This window comes from Triticum aestivum, chromosome 1B (genome assembly GCF_018294505.1).
Source record: "Triticum aestivum cultivar Chinese Spring chromosome 1B, IWGSC CS RefSeq v2.1, whole genome shotgun sequence".
NCBI lineage: Eukaryota > Viridiplantae > Streptophyta > Magnoliopsida > Poales > Poaceae > Triticum > Triticum aestivum.
This window is the reverse complement of record NC_057795.1, coordinates 580,102,757-580,112,437: the sequence shown is the minus strand read 5'-3', so window position 1 is coordinate 580,112,437 and position 9,681 is coordinate 580,102,757.

The window sequence follows — 9,681 nt, the reverse complement described above, 5'->3', positions numbered from 1 at the left end:
TGCTGCAGCAAGGTAGCAAAGTTCCTCCACGTGGGAGGAAGCTTAGTGATGATACATGATACGTCCATTTTGCATCATGCTTTTACGACAATATTTATTGCATTATGGGCTATTATTTCGCGTTATGTCACAATACTTATGGCTATTCTCTCTTATTTTACAAGGTTTACATGAATAGGGAGGATGCCGGCAGCTGGAATTCTGGGCTGGAAAAGGAGCAAATATTGGAGGCCCATTCCGTGCAACTTCAAAAGTCCTGAAACTCCACGGAATATCTTAAAATAAATAAAGAAAAATCGTCGCCAAAGATGAAGGCCAGGGGGCCCACACCCTGCTCACGAGGGTGGGGGGCGCGCCCCCTATCTCGTGGGCCCCCTAGTGGCTCTCCGACGTCCGTCTTCTCCTATATGAAGTCTTTCGATGAGAAAAAATAGAAGGCAACCTTTCGGGACGAGACTCCGCCGCCACGAGGCGGAACCTTGGCGGAACCAATCTAGGGCTCCGACAGAGCTGTTCTGCCGGGGACACTTCTCTCCGGGAGGGGGAAATCATCACCATCGCCATCACCAACGCTCCTCTCATCGGGAGGGGGCAATCTCCATCAACATCTTCACCAGCACCATCTCATCTCCAAACCCTAGTTCATCTCTTGTATCCAATTCTTGTCTCCAAGTCCGGGATTGGTGCTAGTAGGTTGCTAGTAGTGTTGATTACTCCTTGTAGTTGATGCTAGTTGGTTTATTTCGTGGAAGATCATATGTTCAGATCCTTTATGCACATTATTACCCCTCTGATTATGAACATGAATATGCTTTGTGAGTAGTTACGTTTGTTCCTGAGGACAAGGGAGAAGTCTTGCTATCAGTAGTCATGTGAATTTGGTATTCGTTCGATATTTTGATAAGATGTATGTTGTCTAGCCTCTAGTGGTGTTATGTGAACGTCGACTACATAAGACTTCACCATTATTTGGGCCTATAGGAAGGCATTGGGAAGTAATAAGTAGATGATGGGTTGCTAGAGTGACAGAAGCTTAAACCCTAGTTTATGCGTTGCTTCGTAAGGGGCTGATTTGGATCCATATGTTTCATGCTATGGTTAGGTTTACCTTAATACTTTTGTTGTAGTTGCGGATGCTTGCAATAGAGGTTAATCATAAGTGGGATGCTTGTTCAAGTAAGAACAGCACCCAAGCACCGGTCCACCCACATATCAAATTATCAAAGTACCGAACGCGAATCATATGAGCGTGATGAAAACTAGCTTGACGATATTCCCATGTGTCCTCGGGAGCGCTTTTCCTATTATAAGAGTTTGTACAGGCTTGTCCTTTGCTACAAAAAGGATTGGGCCACCTTGCTGCACTTTATTTACTTTTGTTACTTGTTGCTCGTTACAATTTATCTTATCACAAAACTATCTGTTACCACTTATTTCAGTACTTGCAGAGAATACCTTGCTGAAAACTGCTTATCATTTCCTTCTGCTCCTAGTTGGGTTTGACACTCTTACTTATCAAAAGGACTACGATAGATCCCCTATACTTGTGGGTCATCAAGACTCTTTTCTAGCGCCATTGCTGGGGAGTGAACCGCCTTTGGTAGGTGGAATTTGGCAAGGAAAAATTTATTTAGTGTGCTGAAATTTTCTGTCACTTGTTACTATGGAAAGTAATTGCCTGAGGGGCTTGTTCGGGGTATCTTCACCCCGTCTAGTGGAACAAAGAGTTGCTCCTCAAACTACTGAACCTATTGAAAATGAAACTCCTTTTGAGATTCCTTCGGGTGTGATGGAAAAATTCTAGCTAACACTTTCACAGGAGATGGAACAAAGCATCCTGATGAACATCTACGCTATGTGGATGGTGTTTGTGGACTATTTAAGCTTGCAGGTATACCCGATGATGTTGTTAAGAAGAAGGCTTTCCCTTTATCTTTGAAGGGAGACACATTGACATGGTATAGGCTATGTGATGATATGAGATCATGGAACTATAAAAGATTGAAATTGGAATTTCACCAAAAGTATTACCCTATGCATCTTGTTCATCGTGATCGCAGTTATATATATAATTTTTGGCCTCGCGAAGGAGAAAGCATCGCTCAAGCTTGGGGGAGGCTTAAATCAATGTTACATTCATGCCCCAATCATGAGCTCGCAAGAGAAGTGATTATGCAAAGTTTTTATGCTCAGCTTTCTGATAACAATCGCACCATGCTCGATACTTCTTGTGCTAGCTCTTTTATGATGAAGACTATTGAATTTAGATGGAATTTATTGGATAGAATTAAACACAACTCTGAAGATTGGTACCTCGACGAAGGTAAGGAGTCAGGTATGACACCTAAGTTTGATTGTGTTAAATCTTTTACGGATACCGATATTTTCTGTAAGTTTAGCACTAAATATGGACTTGACTCTGAGATAGTAGCTTCTTTCTGTGAATCTTTTGCTACTTATGTTGATCTCCCCAAGGAGAAGTGGTTTAAATATCATCCTCCCATAGAAGTAAAAGTAGCTGCTGCCTACACCTATTAAAGTTGAAGAAAAAAATGTCACTTTTAATGATCCTATTGTTCCCACTTCTTATGTTGAGAAACCATCTTTCCCTGTTAGAATGAAGGATCATGCTAAAGCTTCAACTGTTGTTCGTAAAAGCAATACTAGAACTTATACACCTCCTTAGAAAGTCAAAGTAGAACCCAATATTGCCATTGTTAAAGATCTCTTGTCTGATAATATTGATGGGCATGTTATTCAATTCTGTGGTGAAACTGCCAGAATTACTAAACCTTGTGATAGAGATAAACATAGACCTGTGGTAGACGTGCCTGTTATTTCTGTTAAAATAGGAGATCATTGTTATCATGGCTTGTGTGATATGGGTGCTAGTGCTAGTGTTATACCCATTGACTTATACAAAGAAATTATGCATGATATTGCACCTGCTGAGTTAGAAGATATTGATGTTACAATTAAACTTGCCAATAGAGATACTATATCTGCAATGGGAATTGTTAGAGATGTTGAAATCTTGTGTGGGAAAACCAAATATCCCGCTGATTTTCTTGTTCTTGGTTCTCCACAAGATAGCTTTTGTCCCATTATATTTGGTAGACCCTTCTTGAATACTGTTAATGCTAAGATAGACTGCAAAAAGAACGTTGTTACTGTTGGCTTGGATGATATGGTTCATGAGTTTAATTTCTCTAAATTTAGTAAACAACATCGTGAGGAAGAATTGCCTAGTAAGGACGAAACTATTGGTCTTGCTTCTATTGCCGTACCTCCTAGTGATCCTTTAGAATAATATTTGCTAGACCATGAAAATAATATGTTCATGAATGAAAGAAGGGAAATAGATGAAGTATTCTTTAAACAGGAACCTATTCTGCAAAACAATTTGCCTGTTGAAATTCTAGGGGATCCTCCTCCACCCAAGGGTGATCCCGTGTTTGAGCTTAAACCGTTGCCTGATAATCTTAAATATGCTTATCTTGATGAAAAGAAAATATATCCTATCATTATTAGCGCTAACCTTTCAGAGCATGAAGAAGAAAGATTATTGAAAACTCTGAAGAAGCACCGTGCTGCTATTGGATATACTCTGGATGATCTTAAGGGCATCAGTCCCACTCTATGTCAACATAAAATAAATTTGGAAGCTGATGCCAAACCAGTTTGTGATCCTCAACGACGTTTGAATCCTAAAATGAAAGAAGTGGTAAGAAAGGAAATACTCAAGCTTCTGGAGGCAGGTATAATTTATCCCGTTGCTGATAGTCAGTGGGTAAGTCCTGTCCATTGTGTCCCTAAGAAGGGAGGTATTACTGTTGTCCCTAATGATAAAGATGAATTGATTCCGCAAAGAATCATCACAGGTTATAGGATGGTAATTGATTTTTGCAAATTAAATAAGGCAACTAAGAAAGATCATTACCCCTTACCTTTTATTGATCAAATGCTAGAAAGATTATGCAAACATACACACTATTGCTTTCTAGATGGTTATTCCGGTTTTTCTCAAATACCTGTGTCGGCTATAGATCAATCAAAGACTACTTTTACATGCCCTTTTGGTACTTTTGCTTATAGACGTATGCCTTCCGGTTTATGTAGTGCACCTGCTACCTTTCAAAGATGCATGATGGCTATATTCTCTGACTTTTGCGAGAAAATTTCTGAGGTTTTCATGGACGACTTTTCCGTCTATGGTTCCTCTTTTGATGATTGTTTGAGCAATCTTGCTCGAGTTTTGCAGAGATGTGAAGAAACTAATCTTGTCTTGAATTGGGAAAAGTGCCACTTTATGGTTAATGAAGGTATTGTCTTGGGGCACAAAGTTTCTGAAAGAGGTATTGAAGTTGATAAATCCAAGGTTGATGCTATTGAAAAGATGCCATGTCCCAAGGACATCAAAGGTATAAGAAGTTTCCTTGGTCACGCCGGATTTTATAGGAGGTTCATTAAGGACTTCTCAAAAATCTCTCGGCCTCTGACTAATTTATTACAAAAATATGTACCATTTGTCTTTGATGATGATTGTGTAGAAGCATTTGAAATACTTAAGAAAGCATTAGTCTCCGCACCTGTTGTTCAGCCACCTGATTGGAATTTACCCTTTGAAATTATGTGTGATGCTAGTGATTATGCTGTAGGTGCTGTTCTAGGGCAAAGAGTTGATAAGAAATTAAATGTTATCCATTATGCTAGTAAGACTCTAGATAATGCTCAAAGAAATTATGCTACTACCGAAAAGGAACTTTTAGCAGTTGTATTTGCTTGTGATAAATTCATACCCTATATTGTTGATTCTAAAGTAACTATTCACACAGATCATGCTGCTATTAAATATCTTATGGAAAAGAAAGATGCAAAACCTAGACTCATTAGATGGGTTCTCCTGCTGCAAGAATTTGATTTACATATTGTTGATAGAAAAGGAGCTGAGAACCCCATTGTAGACAACTTGTCTAGGTTAGAGAATGTTCTTGATGACCCACTACCTATTGATGATAGCTTTCCTGATGAACAATTAAATGTCATAAGAACTTCTCGTAGCACTCCATGGTATGCTGATTATGCTAATTATATTGTTGCTAAATTTATACCACCTAGCTTCACATACCAACAAAAGAAAAAGTTTTTCTATGATCTTCGACATTACTTTTGGGATGACCCACATCTTTATAAAGAAGGAGTAGATAGTGTTATTAGATGTTGTGTACCTGAGCATGAACAGGAACAGATCCTACGCAAGTGTCACTCCGAAGCTTATGGAGGACACCACGCTGGAGATAGAACTGCACATAAGGTATTGCAATCCGGTTTTTATTGGCCTACTCTCTTCAAGGATGCCCGTAAGTTTGTTTTGTCTTGCGATGAATGTCAAAGAATTGGTAATATTAGTAGACGTCAAGAAATTCCTATGAATTATTCACTTGTTATTGAACCATTTGACGTTTGGAGCGTTGATTATATGGGACCTTTTCCTGCCTCTAATGGATATACTCATACTTTAGTTGCTGTTGATTATGTTACTAAGTGGGTGGAAGCTATTCCAACTAGTAGTGCTGATCATAACACTTCTATTAAAATGCTAAGGAAGTTATTTTTCCGAGGTTTGGAGTCCCTAGATATTTAATGACTGATGGTGGTTCACATTTTATTTATGGTGCTTTCCGTAAGATGCTTGCTAAATATGACGTTAATCATAGAATTGCATCTCCATATCACCCGCAGTCTAGTGGTCAGGTAGAATTGAGCAATAGAGAGCTCAAATTAATTTTGCAAAAGACTGTCAATAGGTCTAGAAAGAATTGGTCCAAGAAACTTGATGATGCATTATGGGCCTATAGAACTGCATATAAAAATCCTATGGGTATGTCTCCATATAAAATGGTTTATGGAAAAGCTTGTCACTTACCTCTCGAACTAGAACATAAGGCATACTGGGCTATTAAAGAGCTCAACTATGATTTCAAACTTTTCGGTGAGAAGAGGTTATTTGATATTAGCTCACTTGATGAATGGAGAACCCAAGCTTATGAAAATGCTAAGTTGTTTAAAGAAAAGGTTAAAAGATGGCATGACAAAAAGATACAAAAGTGTGAGTTTAATGTAGGTGATTATGTATTGCTATACAACTCTCGTTAAAATTTTTTGCAGGAAAACTTCTCTCCAAATGGGAAGGTCCCTACGTTATCGAGGAGGTCTATCGTTTCAGTGCCATAAAAATCAACAACTTCGAAGGCACAAATCCAAAGGTGGTAAACGGTCAAATGATCAAACACTATATCTCAGGTAATCCTATAAATGTTGAAACCAATATTATTGAAACCGTAACCCCGGAGGAATACATAAGGGACACTTTCTAGCCTGTTTTAGACTCCGAAAAGGAATAGGTATGTGTTACGGTAAGTAAACCGACTCCAAAACAATTTTAAGGCAATATTTCTCCGTTTTGGAATATTTAGAAAAATAGAAAAATAAGTAGCAGTCCGGGGAGGACACGAGGCCTCCACGAGGGTGGAGGGCGCGCCCTACCCCCTGGGCACGCCCCCTACCTCGTGAGCACCTCGTGTGCCCTCTGGACTCCGTTTCCTTGCACGGTACGTATTTTGGTCGGTAAAAATTCATTATATATACCCCCGAAGGTTTTGACCACTGTATCACGCAAATATCCTCTGTCTTTTGTTTCGAGCTGTTTCCATTGCAGATTTAGAGCGCCATGATTTCTCCCTCCTCCAACAACGAAGACAAGGATGCTTGGCTATTGAAGATAGAGTTGAAAAGAGAGGAGCCAGAAGAGATCAAGAAGGCCATTGAGGCTCAAGCTCCGGTGGTGAAAGAAGAAGACATCCCTGAACCTTTACCTAACCTTTTCACTCCAACAGAGATTGAAGCTTTCAAGATGATTGAGTTAGCCCGCATACAGAACAAGTATCGTACATAGGAGAATATTTTGTTGAAGGATCATATTGCTGGGCTCAAGGGCATTATCCGCAAGTTGGAGGAACTTTTACGCTCGATGTGCGATTATCCACCGTCATCATCATCTCCGAGGACATAATCACATGGGTTTGGGCACTCCCCTTGGCAACTGCCAAGCTTGGGGGAGGTGCCCTGGTATCGTATCACCATCACAACTCCTATCTTTACCATTTTCTTAGTTCGATCTATTTAGTAGTATCTTGATTTAGTAGAATAAAGTCATGGCATGATCTAGTTTTGAGTTTTGCTTTATGATCCTTCTTTGTAATCGAGTCCGTGAGCTATATAATAAAGATTAGTGTTGAGTCAAGGGCTTGAGTATTTTGCCATGATCTTGGGTGATTAGAAGAAAAATAATAAAAAGAATCAAAGAGTTCATATTGATCTTAGTGAAAGTAATGACTTCACATAGAAAGAGTATGATGATTAAAGGTTGTTGGGAGTTGGCAAATATAGATTTGATCATCTTTGCAATTAATAGGAAGTAATAAGGAAAGAGAGGTTTCACATATAGATATATTATCATTGACATCTTTTATGATTGGGAGCACTCATTAAAATATGACATGCTAAAGAGTTGATGTTGGACAAGGAAGACAACATAATGAGTTATCTTTTCTTACATTTGAGATAAAGCATGCTGTCATGGATCCTCTAATGTGTTGAGCTTGCCTTTTCCCCCTCATGCTAGCCAAATTCTCAGCACCAAGTAGAAATACTACTTGTGCTTCCAAATACCCTTAAACCAGTTTTGCCATGAGAGTCCAACATATCTACCTATGGATTGAGTAAGATCCTTCAAGTAAGTTGTCATCGGTGCAAGAAATAAAAATTGCTCTCTAAATATGCATGACTTATTAATGCGGAGAAAATAAACTTTGTACGAACTTGTTGTGGACGCAATAAAAGCGACGGACTGCATAATAAAGGTTCACATACAAGGGGCAATATAAAGTGACGTTCTTTTGCATTAAGATTTTGTGCATCAACCCTAAACGCGCATGACAACCTCTGCTTCCCTCTGCGAAGGGCCTATCTTTTATTATTTTCCTCTACCTTATGCAAGAGTCACGGTGATCTTCACCTTTCCTTTTTCATTTTATCCTTTGGCAAGCTCAGCATGTTGGAAAGAACATGATATATATATCTAATTGGATGTGGGGGAGCATAAATTATTATTGTTGACAATACCCTTGAGGTAAAAGGTTGTGGGGCAAAACTATAAGCCCCTATCTTTCTCTGTGTCAGATTAAAACTCCGTAACCACAATTATCGCGTGAGTGTTAGTAATTATGAAGGACTAAGTGAAAGTTGAGTATGTGGACTTGCTTTTAAGCTCTGACATAGACTCTTTCCGATGTTATGATAAATTGCAATTGCTTCAATGGCCGAGGTTATAATTTGTTGGTGCTCAATAAGGTTTCTGATTCATTCTTTTGGCTTTGTGAAAAGATCATAACTTGAACATAAGTAATCATATGACAAAATCTTTATATGTTGCTGTTATGAAAATAATCATGATGCCTTCATGTCCGTATTTTATTTTTTTCGACGCCTCTACCTCTAAACATGAGGACATATTTATGGTTATCGGCCTTTCGCTTGAGGACAAGCAATGTCTAAGCTTGGGGGAGTTGATACGTCTATTTTGCATCATGCTTTTACGACAATATTTATTGCATTATGGGCTGTTATTTCACGTTATGTCACAATACTTATGGCTACTCTCTCTTATTTTACAAGGTTTACATGAAGAGGGAGAATGCCGGCAGCTGGAATTTTGGGCTGGAAAAGGAGCAAATATTGGAGGCCTATTCTGCGCAACTCCAAAAGTCCTAAAGCTCCATAGAATATCTTAAAATAAATAAAGAAAAATTGTCGCCAAAGATGAAGGCCAGGGGGCCCACACCCTGCTCACGAGGGTGGGGGGCACGCCCCCCTGGGCGTGCCCCCTACCTCGTGGGCCCCCTGGTGGCTCTTCGACGCCCGTCTTCTCCTATATGAAGTCTTTCGATGAGAAAAAAATAGAAGGCAACCTTTCGGGATGAGACTCCGCCGCCACGAGGCGGAGCCTTGGCGGAACCAATCTAGGGCTCCCGCAGAGCTGTTCTGCCGGGGACACTTCCCTCCGGGAGGGGGAAATCACCACCATCGTCAACACCAACGCTCCTCTCATCGGGAGGGGGAAATATCCATCAAAATCTTCACTGGCACCATCTCATCTCCAAACCCTAGTTCATCTCTTGTATCCAATTCTTGTCTCCAAGTCCGGGATTGGTGCTAGTAGGTTGCTAGTAGTGTTGATTACTCCTTGTAGTTGATGCTAGTTGGTTTATTTCGTGGAAGATCATATGTTCAGATCCTTTATGCACATTATTACCCCTCTGATTATGAACATGAATATGCTTTGTGAGTAGTTACATTTGTTCCTGAGGACAAGGGAGAAGTCTTGCTATCAGTAGTCATGTGAATTTGGTATTCGTTCGATATTTTGATAAGATGTATGTTGTCTAGCCTCTAGTGGCACTACTAGAAATACCACTACTAATGGCGCACCTAATATGGCCATTAATGGCGCATCACTGGTGCGCCATTGATAGCACGCCATTAGTAATTTTTACTAATGGCGCACCACCTGGTGCGCCATTAGTATCTGGTATACTAATGGCGCACCACCTGGTGCGCCAT